Source organism: Tauraco erythrolophus, chromosome W (genome assembly GCF_009769465.1).
Source record: "Tauraco erythrolophus isolate bTauEry1 chromosome W, bTauEry1.pri, whole genome shotgun sequence".
In the NCBI taxonomy this organism is placed as follows: domain Eukaryota; kingdom Metazoa; phylum Chordata; class Aves; order Musophagiformes; family Musophagidae; genus Tauraco; species Tauraco erythrolophus.
The window spans coordinates 12991091-13004486 of NC_141497.1; positions in this window are offsets into that span (position 1 = coordinate 12991091).

Consider the following 13396-nt stretch of genomic DNA (forward strand, 5'->3'; position numbering starts at 1 on the left):
TCAGCCTTTCCTCATAAGGGAGATGCTCCACTCCCTTCATCATCTTTGTGGCCCTGCGCTGGACTCTCTCAAGCAGTTCCTTGTCCTTCTTGAACCGAGGGGCCCAGAACTGGACACAATATTCCAGATGCAGCCTCACCAGGGCAGAGTAGAGGGGGAGGAGAACCTCTCTCGACCTACTAACCACACCCCTTCTAATACACCCCAGGATGCCATTGGCCTTCTTGGCCACAAGGGCACATTGCTGGCTCATGGTCATCCTGCTGTCCACCAGGACCCCCAGGTCCCTTTCCCCTGTGCTGTTCCCCAACAGTTCAGTCCCCAACTTGTACTGGTACATGGGGTTGTTCTTACCCAGATGCAAGACTCTACACTTGCCCTTGTTGTATTTCATTAAATTTCTCCCCACCCAACTCTCCAGCCTGTCCAGGTCTCTCTGAATGGCAGCACAGCCTTCAGGTGTGTCAGCCAATCCTCCCAGTTAAATGTCCTGATATTCTCTGTGCTGATTTCAAATGCAGTGTAATGCCAGAGAGGTGGCTATGTAAGTGTTTTATTCTCTATAATAATTTATTTTTGCAAGTGACTCATGATTTGGCACCCAATGGAATCAGTAACATCTTCTTCTGGTCTTGGCAAGCAATGAATTCTGGTTCCAGTAACAAACCAACAATGCTGTTAATGGTTTCCATGTGTTAGGGATAAGGATAATTATTAAAATGAATGCTTAAGAGAGGTGGAATGGCTTAATTAGTCATCGTGCCTCTTTGCTTTGCAAACCTATATTGCCTTTGATTGAACTCAGGACTTCTGTCAGTAAGAATCACTTTGTTAGCAAATAAAAGGCAAGAAAGAAGGGAAAGGGGCTGTATTTTCTGCCCAATTACAGTGTTGTTAGGGTGGGCTCTAGTGTGAGTAATGGTGGAGGATGTAGTTTTCTCCCGTGGCATCTGTTGTGTGTTTTGGCCAGCTTGAAGGTTCATACAACTCTCTCCATCTGGCTTTATGTGATCTTCCTCCATGTAAGTATGTTTCAAAGTTGAGAGGCTGGGAACTTTTTCTACAATCTCTCTTTGCTGGTATGGGGAAATCCAGGTGGAGTCAATAGAGTTGAAGTTATTGGTACTGTTAATGGCAGAACATCCTGAAGGATACAGTCAGAATCTTTCCAACATTAACAGTTCATTATAGCTAGAAAAGGAAACATGGCTTTGGTGCAGGTGGCAAATTTGCTTAACTGTAGGCATGGTCTAGTGGCAGTTGTCCTCCCTTATGGAAGGGGTTTGGAACTAGATGATCTCTAAGGTCCTTTCCAACCCAAACCATTCTACGTAAGACAATTATCAGACTTCTAGTAAGGCTGTGGTTTGCTGTTTGTTTTCTGTTCTTGAGTGGGTAAATGTGTTATAGGAAAACTGATAATACTTAGGCACTGCCAAGGTAAAATGTGGGAAAATGATCGGATTGTCTTCTAATCTTATGAATAATTAGGCTGTTATATCTTTTATTCAGGATGCTCGCTTTACCTGGAAACTTCCTCTTTTGGTTACCTAGAAGGACTCCTCTCCTTGTTTGCATAGCCACATGAGTGGAGCAGGTAAGGAGGAATGCCTCTCTAAATCTGAAATTATATACATGAAGGTCCTGTAAACCCTCATTTGAATTTATTTGCTTGGTGTAATATGTTATAATGTTTACATCTCACCAGTATTTTTTGCTAGGATTGTTACAAGTAAATTTTTAAAACTAAAAGTGAATAATAATCCAGAGCTGATTTTTGGTCACTAGATGAAAACACCTAGTTGTATGTGTCCACACATGTGGCAGTTTAGATACTGAACTTCCACCAGGCTGAGTCCCTTTTTTCCTGCCCCTCACATTTGTTCTTCTTTACTTTATATTAGATTCTTCCAAATAATTCACATCAAAAAAAGTGGTGAAATGGAATAAGAAGCTGTTTGCCCTAAAGGAATTGCATCCATTCAGATGGATTCTCCTGTCTGTGTTCTTGGGAAGTGGTGTCTGTGGTTATTCCTATTACAGTATGTAGCTTTCAAACATTGAATCTATGTGGTGCACTGGATATTCTTCTGAATGCCTCTTGGTTATTTTTTTAAAACTTTTGTAGTGGTTTTTTTGGCCACTGAACTGAATTACAGTGATAGATATAAGATGGACCATAAAGGCCTCTCTATCTGAACAAGGTTGTATAGAAGCAGGAGGCCCTATAGTGTAAAGAATTCAAGCTCCAAATTAATTATTCCAGTTCTTTGAGTGCTTTCAACTCCTTGCGTTTCCTTATCCAATACTAGACGATGGAAAAAACCTACTGAAAATAGAGCACGTTTAAAAATAAATACAGCGTTTTCCTGTGTTTATTTTAACAATTGATAATTTCATCTGCATAATGTAGCAATTAGTTTTCTCAAACTACCAAACGTCTATTATTTGAGAATCTTTTAGCTGTAAATATTATGTTCAAATACAGATGGTGTTAATCAGGGATGTTTTTTTTGCACATTTTTTTTCAGAAGAAATACACTACATTTTGGCTTTGGCATGTTTGCAAGGCTGTTTGTAGGAAGTGATGAATTGTCATGGTTTGATGTGGGGTGGGGGTTCTGGTGGTAGGAGAGGGGCTTTGCTCCCTGTGACCTCCCTGGTTTTGGAACCGGGTTAGACTTGGTTCTGGCCACCAGATTGGACTGCCATCCCCCTTGGGGTTGAGCCAATCAGCGCCTCTGCAAATTGCCCTATTTAAGTCAGGACAAAGGAATCGGAAAGGGTGCTTTCTCCAGGAGTGAGGAGAGAAGGGAGGAGGGCGCTGCCTGCGTTGGGCTGGTGCCGCCCACTGAGGATGGCGGTGGAGCTGGCTGGGGAGCTCGGGGAGCACCCCACTCCTGGGGTGCCCACTGGGCTGAGCTCACCTGGAGAGGACTGAGATCTGAGAGAAACAGCCGCATCGACACCAGGTCAGTGAGGATGGAGTGGGAGGAGGTGTGCCAGAGCTGAGTTTCCCCTGCAGCTGGTGGTGAGATAGCAGGTGGCCCCTCTGCAACCAGGACGGCCTCGGTGGAGTAGAGACCCACTCGCAGCCCGTGGGGAGGAGATGGCTGAGCCTGAGGACGGTTGTGTTGGGACGCATGACAAGGCAAAGAGGCATCTGGAGTCTGCGTGATGACCCACGCTGGAGCGAGTGGCTATGACTCCCTAAGAATCCAAGACTGTGGTAAAGCCCACACTGGGGCAATCCATGAGGAAGGATTTCCTGTGGGCTGGACTCACGCTGGAGAAGTTTGTGGATTTTTCTTTGTGAGTAGGGGATCCACTGGAGCAGGGGAAAAGGGTTTAAGGACTCCTCCTCCTTTAAGAAAGAAGGAGCAGTCACAGCATGGAATAAACTGACCTGTACTCCCCCAGTCCCTGCCCCCTGTGCTGCTGGGGGGGGAGGGGGGGGAGGGAGGGAAGGTGTTGGTTTTAAGATCTGGCTTTGTTTTTTATCCTCTCACGTAACTGGTTTTGTTTCCCTTTGTCCTTTTAAGTAACCATCAATAAATTGTTTTGCTTTTAAGAAAGCCAAGTCTGTTTTGCCCGGGACCATGGTTGGTGGGTGCTCCCTCTGTTCTTGTCTCGACCCTCAGTCCCTTTATTATATTTTTCTCCTCTCTACTTTACTGGAGAAGGAGAGACTGTGAGTTTTAGTTGCTGGATCAGCCTAAAACCACGACATGAATATAGATGGTATTTCTAGATGTGCATAATGTGTTTCTACAGCAAGGAGCTCAGGTATCACCTTAGAATTCACTGGCTATCAAAGGAAGCTGGCTGTCCCCTCCAGTTTAGCCTGTGTAAAGAAATATTATGGGTTACCATCAAAAAATAATAAAGCTTTGAAAGTGGCCATAAATGAGTCTACCTCCACATGGAACTCGTGACTAACGAAGCAGAAAGACAAAGTAAAATTATTTACTAATGACAAGCCTGGTTCTGCTGCTTCTTGAAGTTGAAGGCAATACTGTTGCTATTGTCAGGAAAAAAATGGGGCTGGGCTAATCAACTAACAATGTGCCATCAATAATGATGAGGACTAAATGTTGAAATGGAGAAATTGGCATATAAGGGGCTGAGTCGCTGTTGACTGAGTAATGAGACTATTAGATTGAAAATGTGCTTCTGATACTCTGGATAGATGATATTATTTTGAGACTATGTCAGCTGTATGTGCCATCAGTAGGTGTTGAGGACTAATTTTGGGATGTGCAGAAGGTGGGGACTGTAGATAAAGGATCTCTGTAGCTCCAGTTCAGACTGATACATGCGAGGCTCAGGTCTGATGTGAGTTCAGATGGGTAGGTGGAAATAATGCTTATATTATTTAAGATATACAGATGCATTTACAACAAAATTTACACCTCCTGAAACCTAAAAAAACCCCAACCCACCCAAATGTCACTCAATCACCTGAAATGCACATTTTGAGCTAGAATAGAGAAAATTGGGATGTAAGCAAAGTATTAATTTAGAACTACTAGCACATCAGAAGAAAAACATTGATCTGGAGAAACTTGCTGTGATTCCTAACCTCTTCTAGATGGGTCAGGATCCTGTAGGGTTTGTGGAGCTGTTTCTATCACACTGGTGGGACATGGTTTTCCTGCAGGGATATTCAATGCTGCTGATTTTTCTCATTGGAAAATTTCTGCATTACAGACCCTCAGTGAGAAATTAGTTATGTTTGTGCTTGCTGACCATACAGGCATTAGGCTTGGGAATGAGATGAGTAGGATGCATTATCTTTGCCTTCATTAGATCCTAAAAATTCTCTTCCCTCCTGTACTATGGCTTGAAAAATGTGTTTTATCTGGTGCTATACCTGGTATCAGATGGTCTTTCTTCATCAAAAGGCAATCAAAGCTAGGAAGAGGTGAGGCATTTCATGTTTGGAAAAAAAAATCTGTACATAAACAACACTGCAAGAAGTTGTACCAGCCTGTTCAGGCTTTGACTTCCCCTTCAGGTTTCCTCAGCTTTTCTGGAAACATGTAATTCAGATCATAACTTCATGTTCCAGTTCCTTGCTTTTCTCATTGTGTTCTCCAGGCTTTAAAACTTTACCCAGTTTCCTCTTTCCTTTCCTTCTCTTGTGCATGTAGTAGTGCAGTGTGTCAGTTAAAAGACCCGGACCAAAGAACAAATTGATTTTTTTTTTAGCTTCATAATTGCTGAAAATATTAGTGCACCTTTCTTGTGTGCAGTTAGACATACAGTGACCTAAAAAGCCAAGTTCTATCTTATTTCTTCCTTTAGAAATCCTGGCATAACATCCCTTCATATGGCATGGGATCTGTATATTGTTGTCCAACAGAATGTTTTCACTTTAAATGAATATTTCTGGAGAAGCCTGATTCTTGCTGCTGGTCCATCACACATGCTCCCTGATTTATTCACTGTGAGCATCTTGGGAAGCTTTTTGTGGAAACTCTTGTGGTGGGTACAAGATAACTACAGATAAAAAATGAGTTTTGGAGGAATATATCAATTCAGGAAAAAAGGCTTTAAAAAAGACCCTGGATAAAATACTTGGAAAATGGGAATACTTTCCTACAACCCATACCTGCACGTGGTGCAGAGCATCCCTGAGGTCTGGGAATGAGGGAGACTGAGGTTTAAATGTATTTTTTTCTGCACTGAACCCAGATCTCCTGCTCCACAGGATGCCCTGTGAATAAAAGCTGATATTTTGGCATGGGTCCTCCAGCTGGAGCTGCTCATCTTCCCATGATTTAACATTCCCTGAGTCAAAGAGGATTTAACACCCTGACAGTTAGGGCATCATCACCCTACAGCTGGAGATCCATCCTGCCCTGAACTGGAGAAACTCAACAGCCAAGTTTCTTATCAGAAGTGGGTTGTCTGAGTGCAAAAAAGCTTAGAAAGGGGTAAGATGTCAGCCTTAACTGTGACCATAGTCTGGATATTCAGTTATTTGCTATTATTGCTGCTAATTAGTGAACCTAACCAGTTATTAGTGTGTAAAATAGCTGTTGATACTTTTCTGTTTCCTTAGAAGGAGCTACAGAAGAACGTGATGATTGTGCATACTAAATACTGAGTAACATATGCCATATGCTGGGATTTAGCTTCTTGAATAAATCTTAATAACCAAACTAACTACTCTTTTATTCTGGAGTTTGTAGCAAATTGAATGTGGCTGATTGTCCTAGTTTTAGCTGGGACAGAGTGGGTTTTTTTTAACAGCTAGAAAAGCTCCATGTTTTGGTTTTACTCAGAGGCTCACTCTGAGAAGAACACTGATAACAAGCTGCCAAGGACTTCTCAGTGTGCCGGAGTGCAGAAGCACGGCGGGATAAGGGGGGAGCACAGATGGGACAAGGGGGACACGATTCCCCTTGTGATTTGTGTGGAACTGAAGATTGAGGGCCAAACTGGCCAATTAGTATTCCATATCATGCAGCGTCATGCCCAGTATAAAAGCGAGGGTCAGACGGGAAGAAGGGCTTTTGCGCTTTGGCTTTTGCACTTTTGCTCTTTTGCGCTTGCTGTGTTTTTCGCTCTATTGCTTTTCTTTTTTTTTTTCCTTTCCTCTCTCTCTCCCAGTACTCCCACTCTCGGAGTACTATCTCTCCCTCTCTGCCCCTCTCTATTTCGGGGCCTCGCGTTCGTCCGGGTTTCGGGACGAGACGGGCTTTGCATACGAGGGGGTGGTGAGCACCTACATTGTATTAAATCATCTGTATTAAATCACTCTTATCTCAACCCACGGGTTTCACATTTATCCTTTAATTCTCTCCCTCATTCCTGGGGGTGGGGGAGGGGGAGTGACGGCTGTGTGTGGGGGGGATGGTTTAACCTAACCCACGACAGTCTATAATTGGCGCCCAACGTGGGGCTCGAAGGGGTTGAGATAACGATGTGGCTGGCCGGAATGCTGTTTGTTATGCTTGCATACATGTTAGATAATTTATTGTCTTATCTACCCTATATGATGTTAGGCGGAATGTTTATGCGGTTTTCTGGCTCTGGGTGTTGGACTAGCATGAAAAGTATGTTATCGGTAATTAAGGGTTTTGCTATACTGTACGGTATAACTCTGATAAGATCATCGGTGCTGGGACCGGCTCAGTCTTTGTATTCAGCGGTGCAGAGGGGGATGGTGATGTGGAGCTCGTTTATTAATTTTGAGCGTCACCTGGCAGATATCATCACCAATTATACCGGTGACTTTTCATTCACAAAAGCTTACGTTGATTTTGATAATGCCGAACATCATTGGAATAATTTAACCGGTTTGATTGTCCTGCCAGGTCTCCTGAATATATGTTTGATTATCAATATATTCAAAGTTAATCGGCCATTTAGGGGTGTATATCAATTTATTTCTCGGGTTATTGTGCTTGCCATCTCAACTCCCATGACAAGCACTATAGCTACTCAGACTACAACGGTATCAGTTGCCCCCGTAAGGAAAAGAAAATGTATACAAAAGTTAGACGATGAAGAAGAGGAATCAGGGCCATCACAACAACCAAATGAGGAAGAGCAACCAGGGCCATCAGAGCAACCAGACAAAGAAGAGCAACCAGGGCCATCACAACGATTGGAGGAAGAGCAACCGAGGAAATGTGTGCGAAAGTCAGAACGCAGAGGAGAGGATGATGATGATAAAGAGTGACCAGGGCCATCACGAGAAATGAAGCGGGAGCGTTCTGTTTCGCCCCAGAGGAAATCTCAATGGAGGAGGAGTGACATCATAGATGAGAGGATAACCACCAGATCTCTAAAAATGAGTGAGCTGCGAGATATTCGAAAAGATTATGGCCGTCTTAAAGGTGAGCCCATTGTCTCTTGGTTGCTCAGATGCTGGGACATGGGAGCCAATAGTCTGGAGTTAGATGGTAGTGAAGCTAGGCAGCTGGGAGCCCTTGCCATGGATGGAGGCATTGATAAAGCAATTGGAAGGCAGACACAAGTCCACAGCCTCTGGAGACGACTCCTGGCAGCCATAAAGGAAAGGTATCCGGACGAGGTGCCATGTAATGTAAGCAAGTGGACCAACATGGAAAAAGCTATTCAGTATCTGAGAGAACTGGCTGTGCGAGAGTTGATTTATCTTGACTCGAGAAGCGGACCAAGACTCGAAGATCCAGATGATGTCCGGTGCACACGACCAATGTGGCAGAAGATTCTACGGAGTGTGCCAGCAGCATATTCCACCGCATTGGCAATAATGGACTTCGGGGATGATGAAGCACCACTATCCGTAGGTAATCTGGTCACCTACCTCCGACAATATGATGATAACACTTCTATACGAACCTGTGTTGCGGCTGTGGAAAAGCTGTCTGAAGAGGTCTGAGAATTAAGAGAAAAAGTAGATTTCCCACCACCCGAACGTTCTAGAATTTCAGCTGTCAGAACCAGGCGTTACCCTCCTCGAGAGAGACAAGAGAGACGGTACAGATCACAGGGTGAGCTGTGGTTCTACCTCCGTGATCATGGAGAAGACATGAGAAGGTGGGATGGAAAACCCACCTCTGCTTTAGAGGCCAGGGTATGCCAGTTGGGAGGAAGAACCAACAGGAATAGAACTTTCTCCAATTCCTCCAGGACAGCTGTTGCCCCAGTCTACAGTGAGCAGTCCACTAGTCAAAATGGGAGGGCTGATCCTCCTAGCCACCCTGACTCCAATCCTGCTGATTCCTCTGATGAATATGATAACAGGCATTAGAGGGGCCCTGCCTCCAGCCAGGTGGAGGAAAGGGATAATCGAGTTTACTGGACTGTGTGGATTCGGTGGCCTGGCACATCATACCCCAGAAAGTATAAGGCTCTAGTGGATACTGGTGCCCAATGCACCTTGATACCGTCGAACTTTAGAGGGGCAGAATCCATCTGTATTTCTGGAGTGACAGGGGGGTCTCAACAACTGACTGTGTTAGAGGCTGAAGTGAGTCTAACTGGAGAGCATTGGCAAAAACACCCTATTGTAACTGGCCCAGAAGCCCCGTGCATCCTTGGCATAGATTATCTTAAGAGAGGGTATTTCAAAGACCCAAAAGGGTATCGGTGGGCTTTTGGCATAGCTGCAGTAGAGACAGAAGAAGGCAGGCAGTTGTCTACTTTGCCTGGTCTCTCAACGGACCCTTCTGCTGTGGGGTTACTGAGGGTCGAAGAACAACAGGTGCCAATTGCTAATACAACAGTGCACCGACAGCAATATCGTACCAACCGAGACTCTCTAATTCCTATCCATAAGTTGATTCGTCAACTGGAGAGTCAAGGAGTCATCACAAAGACCCGCTCACCTTTTAACAGCCCTATATGGCCTGTACATAAGTCCAATGGCGAGTGGAGGCTGACGGTAGACTATCGTAGCTTGAATGAAGTTAGACCACCATTGAGTGCTGCCGTGCCAGATATGCTGGAACTTCAGTATGAACTGGAGTCCAAGGCAGCCAGGTGATACGCTACAATTGATATCGCTAATGCGTTTTTCTCACTTCCTTTGGCACCGGAATGCAGGCCACAGTTTGCTTTCACTTGGAGGGGCATCCAGTATACCTGAAATCAACTGCCCCAGGGGTGGAAACACAGCCCCACTGTTTGCCATGGACTGATCCAGACCACACTGGAACAGGGTGAAGCCCCAGAACATTTGCAATACATAGATGACATCATTGTATGGGGCAACACAGCAGAAGAAGTTTTTGAGAAAGGTGAAAAGATAATCCAAATCCTTCTGAAAGCAGGCTTTGCCATAAAACAGAGTAAAGTCAAGGGACCTGCCCAGGAGATTCAGTTTTTGGGAATAAAATGGCAAGATGGGTGTCGTCAGATTCCGATGGACGTGATTAATAAAATAGCAGCTATGTCCCCACCAACCAACAAAAAGGAAGCACAAGCTTTCTTAGGCATTGTGGGTTTCTGGCGAATGCATATTCCAGATTACAGCCAGATTGTAAAACCCCTCTACCAAATAACCCGGAAGAAGAATAATTTTGAATGGGGCCCAGAGCGAAAACAAGCCTTTGAACAAATTAAACAAGAAATAGTCCATGCGGTAGCCCTGGGACCAGTCCGGACAGGACAAGATGTCAAAAACGTGCTCTACACTGCAGCCGGGGAGAATGGTCCCACCTGGAGTCTCTGGCAAAAAGCGCCAGGGGAGACGCGAGGTCGACCTCTTGGGTTTTGGAGTCGAGGATACAAAGGATCCGAAGCCAACTATACTCCAACTGAAAAAGAGATACTGGCAGCATATGAAGGAGTCCGAGCTGCTTCTGAAGTGATTGGTACGGAAGCACAGTTGCTCCTGGCACCCCGATTGCCATTACTGGGCTGGATGTTCAAAGGGAGCGTCCCGTCTACACACCACACAACTGATGCCACACGGAGCAAGTGGATCGCGCTGATCACACGAAGAGCTCGGATAGGAAACCTCAATCACCCAGGAATTTTGGAAGTGATGACTAACTGGGCTGAAGGTAAAGACTTTGGAATGTCACCAGAGGAGGAGGTGACACGTGCTGAGGAGGCTCCACCTTATAATGAACTATCAGACAATGAGAAGAAATACGCTCTGTTTACTGACGGATCCTGTCGCCTTGTAGAAAAACATCGAAAATGGAAAGCTGCTGTATGGAGTCCTACTCGACGGGTCGCAGAAGCTACCGAAGGAGAAGGTGAATCAAGCCAGTTCGCAGAGGTGAAAGCCATCCAACTGGCTTTAGACATTGCTGAACGAGAAAAGTGGCCAATGCTCTATCTCTATACCGACTCTTGGATGGTAGCAAATGCCCTGTGGGGATGGCTACGGCAATGGAAGCAGAGCAGCTGGCAACGCAGAGGTAAACCCATCTGGGCTGCCCCATTGTGGAAAGACATCGCTGCTCGAGTAGAGAAGCTGATTGTGAAAGTACGACATGTAGATGCCCATGTACCCAAGAGTCGGGCCACAGAAGAACATGAAAACAATCAACAGGTGGATCAGGCCGCCAAGATTAAAGTGGCTCAAGTGGATCTGGACTGGCAACATAAAGGTGAAAAATTTCTAGCTCGTTGGGCCCATGATGCCTCAGGCCATTAAGGAAGGGACGCCACATACAAATGGGCTCGTGACCGATGGGTGGACCTAACTATGGACACTATTGCAGAGGTGATCCATCAATGTGAAATGTGTGCCGCAATCAAGCAAGCCAAGCGGCTGAAACCTCTTTGGTATGGAGGGCGTTGGTTGAAATATCAATATGGAGAGGCTTGGCAAATTGACTATGTCACACTTCCACAAACTCGCAGTGGCAAGCGTTACGTGCTTACAATGGAGGAAGCGACCACTGGATGGCTGAAAACCTATGCTGTGCCCCATGCCACTGCCTGGAACACTATCTTGGGCCTTGAAAAGCAAGTCTTGTGGTGACATGGCACCCCAGAAAGAATTGAGTCGGACAACGGGACTCATTTCCGTAACAATCTTATAGACACCTGGGCCAAAGAGCATGGCATCGAGTGGGTATATCACATCCCCTATCATGCACCAGCTTCTGGGAAGATTGAACGATATAATGGACTGCTAAAAACCACACTGAAAGCAATGGGTGGTGGAACCTTTAAACATTGGGATACGCGTTTAGCAAAAGCCACCTGGTTAGTCAACACTAGAGGCTCTGCCAATCGAGCTGGTCCTGCGCAATCAGAACTTCTACGTACTGTAGAAGGAGATAAAGTCCCTGTAGTGCACATGAGGAATATACTCGGGAAGGCAGTTTGGGTTATTCCTGCCTCGGGTAAAGGTAAACCCATTCGTGGGATTGCTTTTGCTCAGGGACCTGGGTGCACTTGGTGGGTGATGCAAAAGGACGGGGAAGTCCGATGTGTACCTCAAGGGGATTTGATGTTGGGTGAAAATAGATGATAAAATGAATTGAATTGTGTGATATTAATTGCTGAATAACCCTGTCCCTGCATACCATCATCGCTATGGTTGTCACATTGTACTAATGTCACTATATTAAGAATCATCCAGGTTAATGAAGAATGAACTTCGTCAGAATCAGAACCGATTCTGAACACCCAGCAACTTCTTTGAGATCAACATCTTCAACCTGCAGACATTGGCTGGATACACCAACTACGAGCTCCAGGCGCCACACGCAACAAAGACTACATGTCGTCTCTTCTACCGACTGAGCGAATTCCACGTCATCTTTCCTGCCCTGAGAGACTACTACAACAGATGAAGACACATTTTGGAGGGATGACCCATGGCTAAGGGAATAGTATATATGTAAGGTTTGAGCATGACGTGCATGGTATGGAATAAGGGGTGGATACTGTCCTAGTTTTAGCTGGGACAGAGGTTTTTTTTTAACAGTTAGAAGAGCTCTGTGTTTTGGTTTTACTCAGAGGCTCACTCTGAGAAGAACGCTGATAACAAGCTGCCAAGGACTTTTCAGTGTGCCGGAGTGCAGAAGCACAGCGGGATAAGGGGGGAGCATAGATGGGACAAGGGGGACACGATTCCCCTTGTCATTTGTGTGGAACTTAAGATTGAGGGCCAAACTGGCCAATTAGTATTCCATATCATGCAGCGTCATGCCCAGTATAAAAGCGAGGGTCAGATGGTAAGAAGGGCTTTTGCGCTTTGGCTTTTGCCGCTTTTGCTCTTTTGCGCTTGCTGTGTTTTTCGCTCTATTGCTTTTCTTTTTTTTTTTTTCCTTTCCTCTCTCTCTCTCCCAGTACTCCCACTCTCGGAGTACTATCTCTCCCTCTCTGCCCCTCTCTATTTCGGGGCCTCGCGTTCGTCCGGGTTTCGGGACGAGACGGGCTTTGCATACGAGGGGGTGGTGAGCACCTATATTGTATTAAATCATCTGTATTAAATCACTCTTATCTCAACCCACGGGTTTCACATTTATCCTTTAATTCTCTCCCTCATTCCTGGGGGTGGGGGAGGGGGAGTGACTGGCTGTGTGTGGGGGGGATGGTTTAACCTAACCCACGACACTGATGTACAGTCCTCCATGCTTGCAGGAATAAAGAGCTCCTTAGCCAGCTTGCAGAAGCAACACACTTATAATTGCTTCTATTGTTAGCGAGGTGCTTTAATCCGATGATAATCAAGGTAATGATTTTCTTGGTGGTGTAATTCTTCTCAGGATCTCTTCTTGTCTCATGGCAGTGCACAGACTTGGAGGGAGCTCAACATTGTGGATGGCTTTCTGCAGAGAAACCACTTCTAGTCTCCCAAGGCAGAAGCAAGGGCTGCATGCATCAGCAGCGTGGTCACAATTCTGTTTCCAGTTATTCAGCATCCATCTGTCTAGGCCCAACATCTGTAGTCATTCCCTCTATGCTGGAATAACCAAGTCTCAAAAAA